Source organism: Xenopus laevis, chromosome 8L (genome assembly GCF_017654675.1).
Source record: "Xenopus laevis strain J_2021 chromosome 8L, Xenopus_laevis_v10.1, whole genome shotgun sequence".
Lineage (NCBI taxonomy): Eukaryota > Metazoa > Chordata > Amphibia > Anura > Pipidae > Xenopus > Xenopus laevis.
The window spans coordinates 10,620,826-10,644,195 of NC_054385.1; the positions used below are offsets into that span (position 1 = coordinate 10,620,826).

The 23,370-nt window shown below is 43.1% G+C and overlaps 1 long non-coding RNA gene across 1 annotated transcript; it reads left to right on the forward strand.

The window, feature by feature from the left end:
* The first annotated feature begins 29 nt into the window (after positions 1-29).
* Positions 30-22,345, forward strand: LOC121397102. Its single transcript, XR_005963445.1, has 4 exons — positions 30-344; positions 1,809-1,967; positions 19,736-19,833; positions 22,029-22,345. It is a non-coding gene; the product is annotated as an uncharacterized LOC121397102 (long non-coding RNA).
* The last annotated feature ends 1,025 nt before the right edge of the window (positions 22,346-23,370 follow it).

A 23,370-nucleotide genomic window follows, 5' to 3' on the forward strand; every position in this document is an offset into this window, starting at 1 on the left:
GTGCTGCTGCCATGTGGGTGAGACCTTAATTCTGCTTGTTTGTCTGCGCGTCAGAGAGTGTGAGTGAGTGAGCATTACAGTGCAGTAAGTGTGCCCGTGGCTACCTGTGGCTGCTGCACAGAGTTAACCCACCAGATGCCACTGTCGGCCTGAATGCAGTGTAATGTCCTTTATTCTGATTTCCCAGTGCCTCTCACCTCTCTCATTCTGCACAGGGCCACCAGCATGTGGGCACAGTTCCTGCTGCTGTCGCTGACTCTGCTGTCGCTGGAGAAGGATGAAGGATCCACCGGATAAGAAGCCACCAAAGGGGGTGAAGAAGTATCTGCTGCTGAATTTTAGAGGTAAGTTTCACTGAACCCCAATGTTTCTTTTTCCCTTGGCCACCAATGTCTTCACCTTTCAGTAAGGGTCCTGTTCACTAATGTATGTATGCAGATGTGGTTATGTCTCTTTCACCTTTTGAGTACATATGGTCTGGCCTACATAGTGTCATACATGTGTCAGTAAGACCCAGGGTTCATTTATTAAGTGGAAGGCAGAGAACAAGTGCAGGCCACCATTATTGCACACTGTCGTCATTATATCACTATTCATTATTTAAATTGGTACAGGTCTCTGTGCCCCACACGGAGCAGTTGCACCATGAATACAGATCTGCTTGCTTCTCCTTGCACCCCTTATCCATCTCCTACCTTGTACCCCATGGACTTTGGTCAGTTTGGGAATCAGATAGGTGTATAAATATAATCTGCCAGTACATCATGTTGCTCAGTTCAGGGGGTTTTGGCAGATAAGTAAATAGAGAAGCTGCTGTTTGAACAAAAGATCAGCACAACAGAAAGCCGACCCTCATACGTGTTCCTTCTGTTTGACCTGAAAATACACCTGAATGGCTCGTCTATGGCTGACTTTAGTCAAGAGGGGGGTAAAATCCTAACTAGGCCTAATGCACAACATCATATGGAGGTGGGACGGCCGGCAATGGAAGACAAGCGCTGTGGGTAGATCACAGGACTCAGTACAGGAGATATAGTGTTAGGTGCAGCAACCTTGTACATTAATACTCATTTTATTAACATCTGTGTATCTGGGGCTTTACATATATCCACTGAAATCTCTGTATATCCATAAAGATACCAATCCACTTCTAAGTAGGAAGTAAGGAATAAAATATTTGTTGTAATACTGCTGATCAGTCATTACTCCCCCCCCCCCAACAGTGACAGGGCCTACTTTCTATATAGTTACACCCCCTCATTCTGCCCTAACCAAGATCTGTTTTTAAAATAAAATTCTGGGGGGAGCAAAAGTAACAACAGGACAGGGGATCCATATAATTGGAAAAGGGAATGGATCTCATAGAAAATAGTTACCTGTGTGTCACAAATCAGAAATAATTTCCCTTAGTATGGGGGTTCTATAACATGGATGGATTCTGTACATTATTGTTCTTTTGCTTTGCTTTCGGAGTACACGGGGGCAATGACTGCACAAGTATCCCTACAGAGACAGGTTTAGGCTTTGTACCCACAGGCAACTTCTTATCTGCCCAATGAATATTGTGTTGTGCACTTTAACCTTCACCCCTATGGCGATAGCACCAGAAATGTCTGACTATGAAAGGGAGAATGGGATCGTACCTGCTGAATTGTGCCTTATGGATAACATCCCTGTGCACTGAAATACAGTAAATATGTGTCTTGTGTTTTTACTTCCCTTTTAGAAGGATTTGTTCTTACTGCAATACATTTGAGAGTCAGTATCACTTCAAACTCAATTATATATATTTTTATCTTTCCCTCCAGCTTTGTTATGTCTGTATATGCCAGTGGGAACATGAGTATACAGACTACATTCAATGATGGGGAATGGAGGGAGATTCCCAGGAATGACCATTAGAAACAGAATCTCCAACCAGTTAATCCAGCTGTACCCACAGGAGGACTGGCACGTGTCACTCACAGGTACTGAAGTGCTGGGTGGGGTGTAAGGAATCACACTGATTTATACCATGGAAAGCAGAGTTTTTTATAAAACAAGAACATGGGTAAATTTCACGTTCATTCTTCTTTAACTTTTCTGTTTCTTCTCAGCTTATTCATTCCATTTTCACACATCCCGCCCCGTCTATATGTTACCCCTCCCAAATGTGACCAGTACCCAGAATAAAGACACACACACACAACAGCTTGGTGTTAAATCTGTGTAAGTCACAGTTTTATTGATAATAATTAGATAAACTATGCTATTTGATCCTGAGGAAGGCAAAAACCTCTAGCAAGATCTGCTTCACTAGAGGAAAAAATTCCTTCCTGACCCCTTAACGGCGATCGGATTTTCTCCCAGGATCAATGCACCAAATTAAAGCAAGGGAAGCAGGGTGAGGGAAACAGAAGGGAATAGGGCAGCATACGCATTAGCACCATTAAGCTGCTAGGTGAACACTGCATTCCTTTCATTCCATTGGACCCCAAGTAGCCTACAGACCCGGCTTTGCAGACTGTGGGATGGAGTAAAAAGAAATGCAGGGTCTACCGAGCAGCTTAAGGGTGCTCCTGTCTGTGAAACTATATTACAGGTGTAAGTGGGGCACCGCTGGTGGAATTACAGTGGAGGGAATTGAAACAGAGGGGAATATGGTAGCATACACATGAGCGCCATTAAGCTGCTAGGTGAACACTGCATTCCATTCCATTCCATTGGACCGCAGGCAGACTATAGACCCGGCTTCTTAAGTCTGAGGGATGGAGTGGAAAGGAATGCAGGGTCTACCAAGTGGCTTAAGGGTGCTCCTGTCTATGGGACCATATTTTAGTTATAAGGGGGGAGCACCATGTGTGGAATTATGGTGGATTAGAGTGGAGGCAGCGCTGGTGGAATTGCGAATGGCTCACTCACCTCTGTGTCATGAAGATGACTTACACAGAGGAAACTGCCGGTGGTGTTGGTGGCCGCTTGGTGGATGTGAGGGCTGTCTGCAAAAACAAACAAAATAACGTTAAACTCATACCACAGGTTTTTACATTAGCAAGTGATATCTCTGTAGAAATTCCATTACATTTTGGGGCATTTTAATCAGAAATATGGCAGGTACGCAAATTAACATTACTATACTAAATGCTTTTGCACCATTTCCCTCGACTTTTTGTGATCATGGGACAAGTTGCAAATCGCAGGTTTCTCTTTATTTTCAAGCCTTTTGATCAATCCCAATTCCTTGCCAAAATGATGAATATACACTTCCCATTGGTTTCTATGGCATCTCAATAGGTTTCAGTTGCGCAGGAGTTATATGTTCTTTTTGTGGTTGTTTTTCACAAAATCACAGCATTGCAATGGATTTCAATACATCAGCCCCTTATACTTTCCATTACAAAATAGTGATATTTTAAGAAATATATTCATTAGATGCTGTACCTGGATATCTCTCCATGTTCTTCGGAGAATTGCCCTGTTTATCGCCTCTAGTATTTTGTAGAGGTATCTCAGTTGGGCTTTGGCCTTCCTCTTGTCCTGCTGGAACTCGGACATCAATCTGATCTTCCACCACCTGGTGTTTCGCATGTTGTCTTTGGCCATCCAATAATCAAAGAGTGCCCATTTCATTTGGCATATGATGTCCTGCCTCATGCACTTCAAATAAAGGGCCGCCAGTGGTCCCTCAAACTCCAGGATCTCACAGATCCCCTCCTCCTCCGTGTAGATCCACTCTAAGCCCTAGAGAAATGTAAGAAACAAGAAGACATTAAGGTTTCCAGCAGTTTGTGTTTAATCCCCAGTAATAATGAGAGTAACAATTTCTTCCCATAGGCACAATAAGCAAAGCAATAAGTATTTATTACCACTAGGGGAGCTGTTACATTGATCTCTATAGACAGAGCAAATAACATGGAATCTCTCACTAGTAGGTTCTAACACTAAATATGGGAATTGTAACAGTCGGGGCAAACACTAAGCTAAACCCTGTTATATTTCTATTTAATCACATTTATATGGAAGATACACAATGTTTATCATTGGGTTAGTATCCCCTTTAACCCCTCGGGTACCTTTATCAGCAGCCACTTTAGAGAGCAGACTTACCTTCTGATTGCCTTTTATATAAAGGTCCATGATGGCACGCAGGCCCATCTCCGACGCCCCTGTAATATAAAATAGAGATTTGGGAAGGTTAGAGTTAATGTGGAGAGGTGCCATATGTATAGGGACAGCACATAGGAACAAGCACATTTACTAATAGGATTTATTTGTCATGATATTATGCCCAGCGCAATAGTAAATGAGCCCTATTTTATTGTGTTTTTCATGAACCGGTTGAACTGGAACTTTTCTAATGCTCTGATTGGCTCCCCATCTGCTCTAATTTGCATAATACATCATTTGCCCCACCCTGGACATTTTCCAGCGGAGCCCCATGTTAGGGGTGCCCAGGAATTGGGAAACATACAGTCCAGTTTTTACTAGTGGGATAAAGTGCATTGCTGGGGTGGGGCTGTACAGTCAATTTCAGGGACAATAGTGGGTTGGGACCAACCGGGGAGGGGGGGGCTGCCATGTACAGGGACAGATAAAAGATGAATCCCCCGACTCACAAATCTACAGGTGAGAATAAAGAAGAACAGCAATAGCTACATCTATAATGAGCAACATGGCAACTCCTACAGCCAAGGGATAAGCTAATCTTACTGTTCCAAGCACATGTTATAGAGGGGGAAATACAGGAGCAGTACCTTTGTCCAGAGGATCCCAAATGGGAAGATGTTATCTCTGGCAGGGGGTCACTGAAGTCTTCTTTCTCTTCTTTCTTCTTTCTCTTCTTTCTTCTTTCTCTTCTTTCTTCTTCTCCTTGCTTCTCTCTTCTTCTTTTGATCTCTCTCTCTCTCACAATAGCTGTCTCTCAAATCGCTCTCTCTCTCTCAAATCGCTCTCTCTCACAATATCTCTCTCTCTCTCTCTCAAATCGCACAGGATATTTCACTTTTTAGGGAGAAATAAGAGACTGTTAGAAGGAGCAAATAAATGGCAATGCATAAACTACAGATCCCATAATGCACTGTGAGGTCTTTACCCACTATAAGGCTATTACTGGAAGTGAGGGAGCCTGACTGCTGTTGCGTGTGCTATTTAGCTGACAAAAATGTTGGGCAACCAGGCTGTAGACTTTTATCACTGGCATGTGGAAAGGGCCTTCATCTCCCATGATGCACTATAAGGGTTGACCATAAGAGGTAGGTAGCGTTTGTATTGCTTATAATGTCATGATCAGGGCTGGCTTGTAACAGGACTACAGATCCCATCATGCTCTATGATTCCTTGGTTATATCAATACAGGGGCCACATTCCTATTCCCGGGCCTTCCCATAACCAGCTCTGCTCTGATCAGTGCCCCCTGCACCCATAATGGCAGGAATCCTAAGGGCAGACATTTATTCTTCTGATTTGTGCTACTTGTCTTTCTACTTAAGCCTCTCTGAACCGTCCCCCACTCTAGTGCTGAGGCCACTGACTGTCGCTACGATGAGTGTGACCGTTGGCAAATGACCGTTGGCAAATGACTGTTGGAAAATGACCGTTGGCATTTACAGCAGAGGCAGAGAAAATTGTCTAATGGTTCAGAAAAAACTACAAAAACAAGTAAACCAAACACCCATTGCCTTAGAACTATAAGTTTTTCTGCTCTCACTCCCATTAGAGAGGAATATGGGGAGATTTTAGGCACTTTGACACCCACATGTGTTAGTAGATTGGGGGGCAGGGCTGCCATCAGAAGCCCATTTTCAGCTGATTCCCTGTATAAGTGTAATATGTAGGTGTCTGTATCCAAATAAAAAGACAAGTCAGTATTAATGGAATATATGTTCAGTGCCTCTCAACAGGCTGCAGTCCCCGTGTACAATTACAGACATGTCACATGTAAATAAAGTAATAGCCAGAGAGCACAATGGATCTTATACCATCATAGTGTATTTATTGCAGGAAAGTCATGCCAAGTTGCCTTAAATGACTCCCCCCTTTCCTGCTTGTCACACACATGTCATTTGGAACAGTTTCATGACAAGCAGCTCCCCAAGCAATTAGAGTGCTAGGCAATGGGACAATTTTGGCAGCGATGGCCCCACTACCCAAGCTGCTATAAATGATGGGTGACAAAACACCCGAAATTGCCCTTTGTATCATCTAAATATGCCCCCCCTGCTCCCCGTAAATGGATCTGCTGCTCTTACCTCTGAGTCCAGAAATGAAATAACGGTCATCTGTACCTGAGCGTTACATCACCTTCCTTGCAGCTTTCAGCCAATCAGGGCTGAGCTGGGAGTGATGTCACGGAGATAAGGCATGATATCCCAGTAACTGACAGCCAATCACATGCTCAGGTACAGATCAAACTTGCACAGTCTAAAACAACACTAATAAAGTCCAAACATAAGCAGCTTTAGAAGCAGCTCCCCCATCAGATCTCCTGGGACCCCTGACTGGACTCCCCCTGTCCCCATTTAGCTCTGTGTCTGTCACTGAACTACAGCTCAGCTACTAGTTATCACAGGGACTGCTGGGTAGTTTAGCAATGGCTAGAGACACAGATCAGTGAGACAGTGAGGGGGCAACCACTGAGGGGGTACAGGGGGTTCTGCATTCAGAAGTAGGAAGTGTAACTTTAGTAGCAAATGTCACATATAGAACAAAAAGTTTAATCCTGTTGTGCCACATATTCCTGTATGTTGCACTAGCAGGGAGGATGCTGGAGTTGTATGCCCCAGTATCTAAATAACATCTTTCTATCGCTGCCGGCCCAGTCCGACCCTGTATGTTGTTGATCCACATCTTGGCTTTTGGGCTGGAAGCTGTAGCCCTGATCCAATGGACTGTTAATTGCCTATGACAAAGCTGTAGCTACAATGGTGCATTATAATTGTATAATTTATATTATGTTTATATTCAGGAATGTGCGTTTGTCCCTCTTTGAGTGAACCATAGATACAGAGGTTTTTTCTGCTCACAGTGAAAGCTGCAGGGTCTGTTGTGAAGCACTCACTGAAGCACTTAGTTACTCATGTAACCCAGCACCTAATCATTTGCCACTTCTGCAATATGTTTCCTCTCAAGTGATGACAAATTCCTTTAAGTAGAAAGAGATACAAAAGCAACAAAACTTCAATAACCCTCAAACTGACTTTTATACAAAGGAAGTATTCTTAGAACTGTGGAATTATGGGAGATAAGCGTATGAGCTCACCACTCTGGTTTGCTTCCCCTTTATCCATAGCTAAGCATGGTGTAACTCTGTCCCATTTTCTCCACAGATGAAGGAGTATCACAGAAGGCGACCACTCCAGCACCAACGGGAGGAAAGAAAAAAAGAATGAGATCCTGATAACCCGGCACAGCTCTCTCCAGAGCCAGTGAGTCAAACTGCTAATCATTGATCATCCTGCCCAGTGTATTTATAACTATCTCTCCTATTCCAGTCTCTTATTCAAATCAGTGCATGGTTGCTAGGGTAATTTGGATCCTAGCAACCAGATTGCTGAATTACCAAACTAGAGAGCTGCTGGTATAAAAAAAACTAAATAACTCAAAAACCACAAATAAAAAAATCAATTGCCAAAAAGTTATGTTTCGGTGGACAACTCATTTAAAGGAGAACTAAACTCCCCTTTAGGCAAAATCCCCACTGGCTGCCCCCCCTGCTCAGTGTTACCCTGAATTGTGTCCCATCTAGAAATAGTGACGCACATGTAGAGTCAGCGCAGCGGAGCTCACGGGCATCATCTCCGGCGCTTCGGTAATAATCTGGTCCCTTCGGCAATTTCCTTAACTTTCCACCGCATGCGCAGTTGTCTCGAACCAGAAGATTTCTCCCAACTCTGGCATGTGCCAATACAGTGCTCACATTACTGAGAATTACCGAAAGATGGCGCCCGTGAGCTCCGCTGCACTGACTCTATATGTGCGTCACTATTTCTAAAGGAGACACAATTCAGGGGTGACACTGTGCAGGGGGAGGGGGCCATTGGGGACTTTTGTCTAAAGGGGAGTTTAGTTCTCCTTTAAGATCAGTGATGGCTGCCTGTATAAGGAACACCTGGGAGTAGAATAAACATGGTGACTCCTCTATTATATCCAAATACTCAATGAGGTTGTTAAATGAAAAAAGGAGCACTGGGCAGGCAGAAAGGTTAAGTATCATCTCCACTGTCTTCTCTAAATGTATTAAGACTCTTGTGATAGGGGCCATAATGGGGGCTGTTCCTGCTGAATTGTGCTTAAAGGTACAGGTAATCACCTATGTTGCCATAGTTTTATAGGATCTTTCTGTACAGACTATGAGCAAACTTTGGGGCTGTTTCTGCGAATTGTGCTTAGTACAGGGGAACCTATGTTGCCATAGTTTTATGGGATCTCTCTGTCATGACTATGAGCAACTTAGGGAACTGTTCCTGCTGAATTGTGCTTAGTACACGGGAATACCTATGTTGCCATAGTTTTATGGGATCTCTCTGTACAGACTATGAGCAAACTTAGGGGCTGTTCCTGCTGAATTGTGCTTAGTACAGAGGAATACCTATGCTGCCATAGTTTTATGGGATCTCTCTGTACAGACTATGAGCAAACTTAGGGGACTGTTCCTGCTGAATTGTGCTTAGTACAGGGAAATACCTATGCTGCCATAGTTTATGGATCTCTCTGTGCAGCCTTGTACCTTCAGGGTACTAACCTGGCCAGTAAAAATAATGGTTGATCCCAATGGTTATTAATAGGGGAAAAAATATAAATATACAGGAAGGCCGGTATTTTTTTCCATAAAAGGTGGCAACCCTATGTATGATGTATGTAAATGAATTGCTAATTAGCCATACAGGCTGTGGATTCATTATGTGTTCAGTTGTAAAGGGTGAGGTACAACCCTAGTCAGGAAGGATTTCACTCTCACTGCAATTGAGGCTCCTCAGGTTCCTGTTCCAATAGGCCTCACTGTAGCTGGTGCAGATCTAGGGCCCAGTTAGGGACTCAGGGAATTGTTTGATAAGAAGCAGAAGGTTCATTAGTCAGGTCCCTTCTCTGGGGTTAGACCTGAAGGTTCCAGTGTCCGTTAGGGTCAGCGACCCCGGCTTAGCTAGTGGGCCAGTTCTACACAACAGGAGAGGCAGGACGACAGAGTGGATACTGCACTCCCTGGGAACGTGGATATCCACTAAGTGATTACACATTGTGTGTCGTGGGAATTCATGGAGCAACAGCAGGGATTACAGATAAGTGGCACCAACACAAAGTCTACACAACAAGCACAACTGTCACTTATATGTGCTGCACACAGGCTTCATGGCTGTCCTTCTTTACTGACATTCTTTCTATTTGCTCTTTATTATTCTCATTTACACCTTTTAGTAAAACAGACAGTTCTGCGTTCAGTCTCATTATAAATACAAGAAGTGCGGCATCTTTATTTGGTACCAGGCTGTTAAATGAACCTACAACTTGCTTTTTATTACTCCTCTTTCTATTCACACTCTCTCCTATTCATATTCCAGTCTCATATTCAAATCAATGCATGGTTGCTAGGGGAATTTGGACCATAGCAACCAGCTTAAAGAAGTTGCAAACTGGAGAGCGGCCAAATAACTCAAAAAACTATAAATAATAAATTTAAAAGCCAGTTGCAAATTGTCTCAGAATATCACTCTCTATATCATAAGAAAAGTTAATTTTAAAGGTGAACAACTCATTTGAATGTGTGTAAAGTCTGGAGCATTTTCAGAGGCCACCTGGTTGCTAGGACCAATTTCCCCTAGCAACCAGGAAGTGGATTAAAAAGGAGGGACTGAAATATGGAAATGCATTGCTGAAATCTGTGTTACATAAGAAACAAGAGGGGCCCCTACAGAAGGGAGTTGGTAAAAGGGCCACAACTCTAGCAAGGGCCTGTAGACCACGTCCCGCCCAGTCACTAGTCACATGACAGCTCTGTACCAATTGCAGCTCTAGCTAAAAACTTTGGCTTTCCATGGCTCAGGCTGCTGGAACAGGGAATATCCATGAAGGGTCAGTTTATAAACTCGTATATAATATAGAAAATGTTTCTAAGTCTCATTACAGTGTCGCACAGAGCAGCACCCCCAATCTCTGTCCCACCCTGCACGATTATGAAATCGGGGACACCGAGGACGGGGTTTAATAAAAGGGGACATCCACGTGATAACCAGGTGGCGATAACCGAGTTGCTGCTCTTTTCAGATAGAACTAATCGATACGGAAGAGTGACCGTGAGCAGGTATGTGTGTGATACTCTGAGTTCCCTGTATAACTCAGCCTGCAGCCTTGTGCCTTTATATGGTCACAGAACAACCCCTCAGTGACTTCTAATATCCTTATCATTTACAGTAGGGGGTACATTATCCCTTATAATACATGAGTGATACTCAGAGTTCCCTGTATAACTCAGCCTGCAGACTTGTGCCTTTATATGGTCACAGAACCCTTCAGTGACTTCTAATATCCTTATCATTAACATTAGGGGGTACATTATTCCTTATGATACATGAGTGATACTCTGAGTTCCCTGTATAACTCAGCCTGCAGACTTGTGCCTTTATATGGTCACAGAACCCTTCAGTGACTTCTAATATCCTTATCATTAACATTAGGGGGTACATTATTCCTTATGATGCATGAGTGATACTCTGAGTTCCCTGTATAACTCAGCCTGTAGTATTGTGCCTTTATATGGTCACAGAACAACCCCTCAGTGACTTCTAATATCCTTATCATTTACAATAGGGGGGTACATTATCCCTTATAATACATGAGTAATACTCAGAGTTCCCTGTATAACTCAGCCTGCAGCCTTGTGCCTTTATATGGACAGAGAACCCCCTCAGTGACTTCTAATATCCTTATCATTTAGAGTAGGGGGTACATTATCCCTTATAATACATGAGTGATACTCAGAGTTCCCTGTATAACTCAGCCTGCAGCCTTGTGTCTTCATGTGGTCATAGAACCCCCCCCATTGACTTTTAATATCCTTATCATTTACAGTAGGGGGTACATTATCCTTTATAATTCATAAGTGATACTCAGAGTTCCCTGTATAACTCAGCCTGCAGCCCTGTGCCTTTATATGGTCAAAGAACCCCTCAGTGACTTCTAATATCCTTATCATTTACAGTAGGGGGTACATTATCCCTTATAATACACAAGTGATGCTTAGAGTTCCCTGTATAACTCAGCCGGCAGCCTTGTGCCTTTATATGGTCACAGAACCCTTCAGTGACTTCTAATATCCTTATCATTTACAGTAGGGGGTACATTATCCCTTATAATACATGAGTGATACTCAGAGTTCCCTGTATAACTCATCCTGCAGCCTTGTGCCTTTATATGGTCACAGAACAACCCCTCAGTGACTTCTAATATCCTTATCATTTACAGTAGGGGGTACATTATCCCTTATAATACATGAGTCATACTCATGGGAAGGTAGACAGTACATGCATTGAAACTCAATATCCCAATAAAGACCACATACACTAGAAACTTCAATGGAGAAAAACAGGCCTCAGGGAGTTTATTACAGAACATCAGCACTAATAACAATGCTGCCACATAGACACGAGCAGCCCAATTTAAGCTGTATAAACCAATACATGAACAAAGACCAGGCCCACCTCTGGTAACAACCCAGTCGTGGCCATTATGTACACCAAAGCTCTGCCTTTACCCCCAGGCCCCAGAGCTTCACTTATTCCTCCACTTCCACTTAAGTCACTGCGACAGTTATATAAATATATTTATTTATTCATTTATTTCTTTTTAACAAATAAAAGTAACATAAACAATATATTAGAGTGGGTGGGAGGGGAGCTCTTCTTCTTCCACCTCCCGCGGTTGCTGCCGCAGGAGATAATGAGCCAAGCCGCACTGATTGGCTGCCGACCTTCCCATGCCGGATTCGACGCGAAACGTGTCTCGGCCTCCCAGAGTTCCCTGTATAACTCAGCCTGCAGCCTTGTGCCTTTATATGGTCACATAACCCCCCGCAGAGACTTCTAATATCCTTATCATTTACAGTAGGGGTACATTATCCCTTATAATACATAACCCCCTCAATGACTTCTAATATCCTTATTTTTTACAGTGGGGTATATTATCCCTTATAATACATGAGTGATACTCAGAGTTCCCTGTATAACGCAGTCTGCAGCCTTTTGCCTTTATATGGTCACAGAACCCCTCAGTGACTTCTAATATCCTTATCATTTTCAATGGGGGGTACATTATAATACATGACTGGTAGTCTGAGTTCCCTGTATAACTCAACCTGCAGCCTTATTACTTTATATGGTCATAGAATCCCTCAGTGACTTCTTATATCCTTATCATTCACAGTGGGGGTACATTATCCCTAATAATACATGAGTGATACTCAGAGTTCCCTGTATAACTCAGCCTGCAGCCTTGTGCCTTTATATGGTCACATAACCCCCTCTGTGACTTCTAAAATCCTTATCATTTACAGTAGGGGGTACATTATCCCTTATAATACATGAGTGATACTCAGAGCTCCCTGTATAACTCATCCTGCAGCCTTGTGCCTTTATATGGTCACAGAACAACCCCTCAGTGACTTCTAATACCCTTACCATTTGCAGTAGGGGTACATTATCCCTTATAATACACAAATGATAAGAGTTCCCTGTATAACTCAGCCTGCAGCCCTTGTTGCCTCTAATATGGGTCACATAAACCCTTCAGTGACTTTCTAATATCCTAGTCATTAACAGTAGGGGTACATTATACCTTAAATACACAAGTGATACTCAGAGTTCCCTTATTAACTCAGGCTGCAGCCTTGTGCTTTATATTTGGGTTTTTTTCCCCCCCCCCACAAGGGGAAAAAAAAAAAACCCCCTTAGTGGAACTCTTCATATGCTTATCATTTATTCCTTGTAATACACAAGTGATACTCAGAGTTCCCTTTTTAACTCGGCCTGTAGCCTTGTGCCTTTATATGGTCACAGAACCCCTCAGTGACTTCTCATATCCTTATTTCATTTACATGGGGTTACATATCCCTTTAAATACACAAGTGATACTCAGAAGTTCCCTGTATAACTCCAGCCTGCAGCCTTGTGCCTTTATATGTCACATAACCCCCTTAGTGACTTCTCATATCCTTATAATTTAGCAGCCAGGGGTACATCTATCCCTTATAATACACAAGTGATACTCAGATTCCCTGTATACTCAGCCTGCAGCTTGTGCCTTTATTTGTCACATAACCCCCTTAGTGACTTCTCATATCCTTATCATTTACAGTGGGGTACATTATCCTTATTAATACACAATATACTCAGAGTTCCCTGTATAACTCAGCCTGCAAGCCTTGTGCCTTTATATGTCACATTAACCCCCTTAGTGACTTCTCATATCCTTATCATTTTACAGTGGGGGGTACATTATCCTTGTAATACACAATGATACTTAGGGGCCGATTCATCAAGGTCGATATCGAGGGTTAATTAACCCTCGATATTCGACTAGAACTAAAATCCTTCGACTTCGAATATTCGAAGTCGAAGGATTTTAGCGGCAAATCCTACGATCGAACATTATTCCTTCGAGGTTTCGAACGATAAAAATCCTTCGAATCGAAACGATTCGAAGGATTTTAATCCAACGATCGAAGGAATTATCCTTTGATCAAAAAAAACTTAGCAAGCCTATGGGCGACCTTCGCCCATTAGGCTAACATTGACTCGGTAGCTTTTAGCTGCCGAAGTAGGGGTCGAAGTTTTTTTTTTAAAGAGGCAGTACTTTGACCTATCGAATCGAATTAGTCGAACGATTTTTAGTTCGAATCCTTCGATTCGAAGTCCTAGTCGTAGTCGAAAGGTCGAAGTAACATCGCATGGTCGAAAGTAGCCAAAAAAAAACACTTTGAAATTCAAAAGTTTTTTTACTTTCAATCCTTCACTCGAGCTTGATGAATCGGCCCGCCTAGAGTTCCCTTTTTAAACCACCTGTACCTTGTGCCGTTTATATTGTCAAAATAACCCCCCTTTGTTGACTTTCATATCCTTATCATTTACATCGTACCTGCTTGGAATTGTGCCTTATGGGATAACATCCCTGTGCACTAAATACAGTAATATGTGTCTTGTGTTTTACTTCCCTTTAGAAGGATTTGTTCTTACTGCAATACATTTGAGATCAGTATCACTTCAAATCTCAATGTATATATATTGTTTATCTTTCCTCCAGCTTGGTTATGTTCTGTATATGCCAGTGGGAAGGCATGAGTAGTACAGACTACACTGTCAATGATGGGAATGGAGGAGAGATTCCCAGGAATGGACCATTTAGAACAGGAATCTCCACCAGTTAATCAGCTTACCCACAGGCAGGACTGGCACGGGTCACTCACAGGTATGAAGTGCTGGGTGGGGTGTAAGGATCACACTGTTTATTTACCATGGAAAGCAGGTCTTTTTATAAACAAGAACATGGGTAAATTTCAGTTCATTCTTCTTTAACTTGTTTCTGTTTTCTTCTCAGCTTATGCATTCCATTTTCACACATCCCGCCCGTCTATATGTTACCCATCCCAAATGTGACAGTAACCGAATAAAGACAACCACACACACAACAGCTGGTGTTAAATCTGTGTATTCCAGTTTTATTTGGATAATATTAGAGAAACATGCTATTTGATCCTGAGGAAGCAAAACCTCTAGCAAGATCTGCTTCACTTAGAGGAAAAAATGTCTTCCTGTACCCTTAACGGCGATCGGATTTTCTCCCAGGATCAATGCACCAATTTAAGGCAAGGGAAGCAGGGGGGAAAACAGAGGGAATAGGGCAGCATACGCATTAGCACATTAAGCTGCTAGGGTGAACACTGCATTCCTTTCATGGTCCATTGGACCCCATAGGTACAGCACCCGCTTTGCAGATGTGGATGGAGTAAAAAGAAAGCAGGGTTCTACGAGCAGCTAAGGGCTTCCTGTCTGTGAAATATAATACAGGTGTAAGTGGGGGCACGCTGGTGGATTACAGTGGAGGGAATTGAAACATGAGGGGAATATTGTAGCATACACATGAGCGCCATTAGAGCTGTCTAGGTGAACACTGCTCATTTCCATTCCATTCCATTTGACCGAAGGTCAGGACTATAGACCCGGCTTCCTTAAGTCTAGGATGGAGTGAAAGTGAATGCAGGGTCTACCAAGTGGCTAAGCGTGCTCTGTCTATGCCATATGTTTATTATATAGGGGGGAAGCACCATGTGTGCGAATTAGTGGATTAGAGTGGACGGCAGCGCTGTGGATAATTGCGAATGGCTCACTACCTCTTTTCTTTTTTGTGTTTTGACGATGAGATGACTTACACAGAGGAAACTGCGGTGGTGGTGGTGGCGCTTGTGGATGGAGGGCTGTCTGCAAAACAAACAAAATAACGTTAAATTCATACCACAGGTTTTTACTAGCAAGTGTATCTTGTAGAAATTCCATTACATTTTCGGGAGATTGTTAAGTCAGAAATAATCGGCAGCGTAGCGCATTAACGATTACTTACGTAAATGCTTTTGCACCATTTCCCTCACGCACTTTTTGTGATCATGGGGATCCAAGTTGTCAAATCGGCAGGTGTTCTCTTATTTTCAAGCCTTTTGATCAATCCCAATTCCTTGCCAAAATTGATATACACTTCCATTGGTTTTCTATGGCACTCAATAGCCCGTTTCGTTGCGCAGGAGTTATATGTTCTTTTTGTGGTTGTTTTTCCAAAAAATCACAGCATTGCAATGGATATTCAATACATGGCCCCTTATACTTTCCATTACAAAATAGTGGATATTTTAGAAATATTTCATTAATGCTGTACTGGTTATCTCTCATGTTCTTCGGAGAATGCCTGTTTATCGCCTCTGTATTTTGTAGTAGGTATCTCAGTTGGGCTTTGGCCTCCTCTTGGCCTGCTGGAAACTCGGACATCAATCTTTATCTTTCACCACCTGGTGTTTCCGGCATGTTGTTCTGTTGGCCATCCAATATCAAAGATGTGCCCATTCCATGTTGGCATAGTGACTTCGCTGCCTCATGCATTCAAATAAAGGGCCGCATGGTCCCTCAAACTTCCAGATCCACCAGTCCCCTCCTCTCCGTGTAGATCCACTCTAAGCCTAGAGAAATGTAAGAAACAAGAGACAGTTAAGGTTTCAGCAGTGTGGTTTATGTCCCCCAGTAATAGTGAGAGTAACAATTTCTTCCCATAGGCACAATAACAGCAATCAAGTATTTATTACCACTAGGGGAGCTGTTACATTGATCTCGTATAGACAGAGCAAATAACATGGAATCTCTGCACTAGTAGGTTTTCTAACACGTAATATGGGAATTGTAACGTCGGGCAAACACGTAGCTAACCTGTTATTTTCTTTTAATCAATTTATGGAAGATACACGAATGTTTATCATTTGGGTTAGAGCCCCGTTTAACCCTCGTGGTACCTTTTATCAGCAGCCTTAGAGAGCAGACTTACCTTCTGATTGCCTTTTATATAAAGGTCATGATGGCAACGCAGGCCATCTCCGACGCCCCTGTAATATAAAATAGAGATTTGGGAAGGTTAGAGTTAACGTGGAGAGGTTGCCATATGTATAGGGACAGCACATAGGAACAAGCACATTTACTAATAGGATTTATTTGTCATGATATATGCCCAGCGCAATAGTAAATGAGCCCTATTTTATTGTGTTTTCATGAACCTGGTTGAACTGGAACTTTTCTAATGCTCTGATTGGCTCCCCATCTGCTTTAGATTTCATAATACAATCATTTGCCCCACCCCTGGACATTTTCCAGCGGAGCCCCATGTTAGGGGTGCCCAGGAATTGGGAAACATACAGTCCCAGTTTTACTAGTGGGATAAAGTGCATTGCTGGGGTGGGGCTGTACAGTCAATTTCAGGACAATAGTGGGTGGTGACCAAACCGGGGAGGGGGGGCTGCCATGTACAGGGACAGATAAAAGATGAATCCCCCCCGACTCCACAAATCTACAGGTGAAGAATAAAGAAGAAACAGCAATAGCTACATCTATAATGAGCAACATGGCAACTCCTACAGCCAGGGATAAGCTAATCTTACTGGTTCCAAGCACATGTTATAGAGGGGAAATACAGGAGCAGTACCTTTGTCGCAGAGGATCCCAAATGGGAAGATGTTATCTCTGGCAGGGGTCACTGAAGTCTTCTTCTCTTCTTTCTTCTTTCTCTTCTTTCTTCTTCTCCTTGCTTCTCTCCTTCTTCTCTCTTTTTGATCTCTCTCTCTCTCACAATAGCTGTCTCTCAAATCGCTCTCATCTCAAATCCTCTCACAATATCTCTCTCTCTCTCAAATCGCACAGGATATTTCACTTTTTAGGGGAGAAATAAGAGACTGTTAGAAGGAGCAAATAAATGGCAATGCATAAACTACAGATCCCATAATGCACTGTGGTCTTTACCCACTATAAGGCTATTACTGGAAGTGAGGGAGCCCTGACTGCTGTTGCGTGTGCTATTTAGCTGACAAAAAATGTTGGGCAACCAGGCTGTAGACTTTATCACTGGCATGTGGAAAGGGCCTTCTCTCCATGATGCAACTGTATAAGGGTTGACTGTAGCGTTTGTATGCTTATTAATGTCATAATCAGGGCCTGGCTTGTATATATCCTCTTATGTCCATTACAGTGGCCAGTTCTATGTTTCCATATATCTTTCTCTTGCTCTGATCTGTGCTCCTCTACTCCAAGTTAATAATATATATAAGTTCTTTTGATTCTGTGTACTTGTCTTCTAACTTACAGCCTTCTCTGATACCGTCCCCTCTAGTTAGCTGAGGCACTGACTGTCGAATAGGCAAGACCGTGGCAAATGACTGTTTGTGGAAATGACCGTTGGCAATGACCGTTGCAAATGCCTGTTGGCCAAATGGACAGTTGGAAATGACCGTTCATTTACGCAGAGGCGCAGAGGAAAATTGTTCCTAATGGTTTCAGAATAGAAACGTCGACAAAAACAAGTAAACCAAACAGCCAGTTGCGCTTAGAAACTGAATTTTTTCTGGCCTCACTCCAGTCTTAGAGAGGAATATGGGGAGATTTTAGGCACTTTGACACCCACATGTGTTAGTAGATTGGGGGGCAGGGCTGCCATCAGAAGCCCATTTTCAGCTGATTCCCTGTATAAGTGTAATATGTAGGTGTCTGTATCCAAATAAAAAGACAAGTCAGTATTAATGGAATATATGTTCAGTGCCTCTCAACAGGCTGCAGTCCCGTGTACAATTTACAGACATGTCACATGTAAATAAAGTAATAGCCAGAGAGCACAATGGATCTTATACCATCATAGTGTATTTATTGCAGGAAAGTCATGCCAAGTTGCCTTAAATGACTCCCCCCTTTCCTGCTTGTCACACACATGTCATTTGGAACAGTTTCATGACAAGCAGCTCCCCAAGCAATTAGAGTGCTAGGCAATGGGACAATTTTGGCAGCGATGGCCCCACTACCCAAGCTGCTATAAATGATGGGTGACAAAACACCCGAAATTGCCCTTTGTATCATCTAAATATGCCCCCCCTGCTCCCCGTAAATGGATCTGCTGCACTTACCTCTGAGTCCAGAAATGAAATAACGGTCATCTGTACCTGAGCCGTTACATCACCTTCCTTGCAGCTTTCAGCCAATCAGAGCTGAGCTGGGGAGTGATGTCACGGAGATAAGGCATGATATCCCAGTAACTGACAGCCAATCACATGCTCAGGTACAGATCAAACTTGCACAGTCTAAAACAACACTAATAAAGTCCAAACATAAGCAGCTTTAGAAGCAGCGCCCCCATCAGATCTCCTGGGACCCCTGACTGGACTTCCCCTGTCCCCATTTAGCTCTGTGTCTGTCACTGAACTACAGCTCAGCTACTAGTTATCACAGGGACTGCTGGGTAGTTTAGCAATGGCTAGAGACACAGATCAGTGAGACAGTGATGGGGGCAACCACTGAGGGGGTACAGGGGGTTCTGCATTCAGCGTAGGAAGTGTAACTTTAGTACCAAATGTCACATATAGAACAAAAAGTTTGATCCTGTTGTGCCACATATTCCTGTATGTTGCACTAGCAGGGAGGATGCTGGGAGTTGTATGCCCCAGTATCTAAAATAACATCTTTTCTATCGCTGCCGGCCCAGTCCGACCCTGTATGTTGTTGATCCACATCTTGGCTTTTGGGCTGGAAGCTGTAGCCCTGATCCAATGGACTGTTAATTGCCTATGACAACGCTGTAGCTACAATGGTGCATTATAATTGTATAATTATATTATGTTTTATATTCAGGAATGTGCGTTTGTCCCTCTTTTGAGTGAACCATAGATACAGAGGTTTTTCTGCTCACAGTGAAAGCTGTAGGGTCTGTTGTAAAGCACTCACTGAAGCACTTAGTTACTCATGTAACCCAGCACCTAATCATTTGCCACTTCTGCAATATGTTTCCTTCTCAACTGATGACAGATTCGCTTTAAGCAGAAAGAGATACAAAAGCAACAAAACCTCAATAACCCTCAAACTGACTTTTATACGACTTAGAACCTGTGGAATTATGGGAGATAAGCGTATGAGCTCACACTCTGGTTTGCTTCCCCTTTATCCATAGCTAAGCATGGTGTAACTCTGTCCCATTTTCTCCACAGATGAAGGAGTATCACAGAAGGCGACCACTCCAGCACCAACGGGAGGAAAGAAAAAAGAATGAGATCCTGATAACCCGGCACAGCTCTCTCCAGAGCCAGTGAGTCAAACTGCTCATTCATTGATCATCCTGCCCAGTGTATTTATAACTATCTCTCCTATTCCAGTCTCTTATTCAAATCAGTGCATGGTTGCTAGGGTAATTTGGATCCTAGCAACCAGATTGCTGAAATTACAAACTAGAGAGCTGCTGTATAAAAAAAACTAAATAACTCAAAAACCACAAATAAAAAAAATCAATTGCAAAAAGTTATGTTTCGGTGGACAACTCATTTAAAGGAGAACTAAACTCCCCTTTAGGCAAAAGTCCCCACTGGCTGCCCCCCCTGCTCAGTGTTACCCCTGAATTGTGTCCCATCTAGAAATAGTGACGCACATGTAGAGTCAGCGCAGCGGAGCTCACGGGCGTCATTTTCCGGTGCTTCGGTAATAATCTGGTCCCTTCGGCAATTTCCTTTAATTTCGCCGCATGCGCAGTTGTCTCGAAGCATTACTGAGAATACCGAAGATGTCGCCCGTGAGCTCCGCTGCGCTGACTGTACATGTGTGTCACTATTTCTAGAGGGGACACAATTCAGGGGTAACACTGAGCAGGGCGAGGCAGGGTGGGGGCAGCAGAGCGGGGCCATTGGGGACTTTTGACTAAAGGGGGGTTTAGTTCTCCTTTAAGATCAGTGATGGGTACCTGTATAAGGAACACCTGGGAGTAGAATAAACATGGTGACTCCTCTATTTATATCCAAATATTCAATGAGATTGTTAAATGAAAAAGGAGCACAGGGCAGGCAGAAAGGTTAAGTATCATCTCCACTGTCTTCTCTTAATGTATTAAGACTCTTGTGATAGGGCCATAATGGGGGCTGTTCCTGCTGAATTGTGCTTAAAGGTACAGGTAATACCTATGTTGCCATAGTTTTATGGGATCTCTCTGTACAGACTATGAGCAAACTTAGGGGACTGTTCCTGCTGAATTGTGCTTAGTACAGAGGAATACCTATGCTGCCATAGTTTTATGGGATCTCTCTGTACAGACTATGAGCAAACTTTGGGGCTGTTCCTGCTGAATTGTGCTTAGTACAGGGAATAGCTATGCTGCCATAGTTTTATGGGATCTCTCTGTACAGACTATGAGCAAACTTTGGGGCTGTTCCTGCTGAATTGTGCTTTGTACAGAGGAATACCTATGCTGCCATAGTTTTATGCGATCTCTCTGTACAGACCATGAGCAAACTTTGGGGCTGTTCCTGCTGAATTGTGCTTTGTACAGAGGAATACCTATGCTGCCATAGTTTTATGGGATCTCTCTGTACAGACTATGAGCAAACTTAGGGGACTGTTCCTGCTGAATTGTGCTTAGTACAGGGGAATACCTATGCTGCATAGTTTTATGGGATCTCTCTGTACAGACTATGAGCAAACTTAGGGGCTGTTCCTGCTGAATTGTGCTTAGTACAGGGAATACCTATGCTGCCATAGTTTTATGGGATCTCTCTGTACAGACTATGAGCAAACTTAGGGGCTGTTCCTGCTGAATTGTGCTTAGTACAGGGAATACCTATGCTGCCATAGTTTTATGGGATCTCTCTGTACAGACTATGAGCAAACTTAGGGGACTGTTCCTGCTGAATTGTGCTTAGTACAGGGGAATACCTATGCTGCCATAGTTTTATGGGATCTCTCTGTACAGACTATGAGCAAACTTAGGGGACTGTTCCTGCTGAATTGTGCTTAGTACAGGGGAATACCTATGCTGGGATCTCTTGGTGCTGGTATCTTTATGATATTTAGGGGCTGTTGCGTGTAACATTGTGCTTAGTACAGACGAGTATTACAGACTATGAGAGAACAGGGAGATGCCAGTGATATCAGGGGTGTAATTGTTGCCTTGACAAAAGTGCAAATGGAATATCTGCTTTACATTCACTGACTATGTCCCATATAATGTCAGGCCATTCCCCCTTTTCCCTGCAGGTAAGAGACGTAACACATAAGACAAGGGGAGAAATCACAATACATTTCCCTCTTACTATTTCCATTAGACAAAGGGACAATAAAAAGTGAATGTGAAAATCAGATGTTATTAAGTGCGGGTGCAACTGGAGTTCTGCAGAAGTTCATTTCAGTCCATTTAGCAGATTTGCTGCTTTGTAACAACTCTCTCCTGTTCCGCCATATTGGAGAATGAAAGGGATCTAGGCCTTAACTCCCATCTGGTCTCTGTTACTTTCTTTTTAGACTGAGAATCACTGCAGACAGATTTCCAGCATGAGATGCTCCAGCTACTGTTGAACTACAAATCCCACAATCCCTGGATGTTGTTGGCAGATAAGAATCCCAGGCAGCATAAAAGAAGAAGATGATTGGTTGAAGAATGGGATGGTATATTCCTCAGTGGAAGAATATCTGCAGAGAAGTCGGAGGAAGCAAAAGAAATGGGGGGACTGAGAGGTTTCGGGTGTTTAATAAAAAGTACAAGTAAAATGTGTTGCTAATATGGCGCTGCTTCAATTCTATGTGAAGAATGAATAGAATAAAGGAATGTTTCTCCTGTGTCTCCTGTGCTTGTTGTGCTGTGTGAATTGTGTGTGGGACCAAGAAAAGCTGCAGAAGGTCAGTGTAGCCTTTAGTTTGTCCCCAGGACTGAGATTGGCTCCAGGAGTTGTTAATCCCTTCTCTATTGGTAGCCACACACTCCATTCCCAGGCCAGAGATTGGTGGAAAAGGAAAGTGAATTGGAGTGTCAGCAGGTGGGAGAGAGTGTGAGGAGCGGCAGCTGCAGAAGGTGATGGAGCCGTGAGTTGGTGGAGCTGGTGAAGCTGGTGAGTGTGGCTACGACAGTAAGGAGATTAGTTGCCCCGTGACAAATATTCACTACTTGGGGCGACTAATCTGCCCTTAATGTCTTCCCACTGGCAAGAATACGAATCACAGACAGGACGGCATGTGAATCGCTTCAGGTTTCCAGAGTCGCCCGAAGTTTCCTCGTGAGGCAACTGAAGTGATTCACTTGTCATCCCGTCTGTGATTCCTGCTGGTGGGAAGACATTTAGGGCAGATTAGTCGTCCCAAGTAGTAAAGATTTGTCGCTTTCTGCCACCAGCCTAAAACTGAACACGTAATGAATCCACAGCCCGCATGGCTAATTAGCAATTCATATAGATGCATGGCTGCACATAAATCAGTTGAGTCTGCAGCATGTAAATGAATTGCTAATTAGCCATACAGGCTGTGGATTCCCCGGTTGTAAAGGGGTGAGGTGCAACTCTACATACAATACAATGCACAGCAAGAAGTACAGGGAAGTGGGACAGATTTTGATTGACAGGACAAGTACATGTACAGTACAGGCAGAAGTCCCTTTCCCCAGACTCTGGAATAGATTTGTTTCATAGCAACCGACTCCGACACAAAACTGCAGGAATGAGGCAGGGAATGAATGTTGTGCAACTGTAAAGGGCTTGTTCACCTTTGTGCTGTTATTATTTGTGGGTTTTGACTTATTTAGCTTTTTATTCTATTTAATAGAAAGGTGAGTAATAACAATTAGCAATAACAATAAATCTGTAGCCTTACAGAA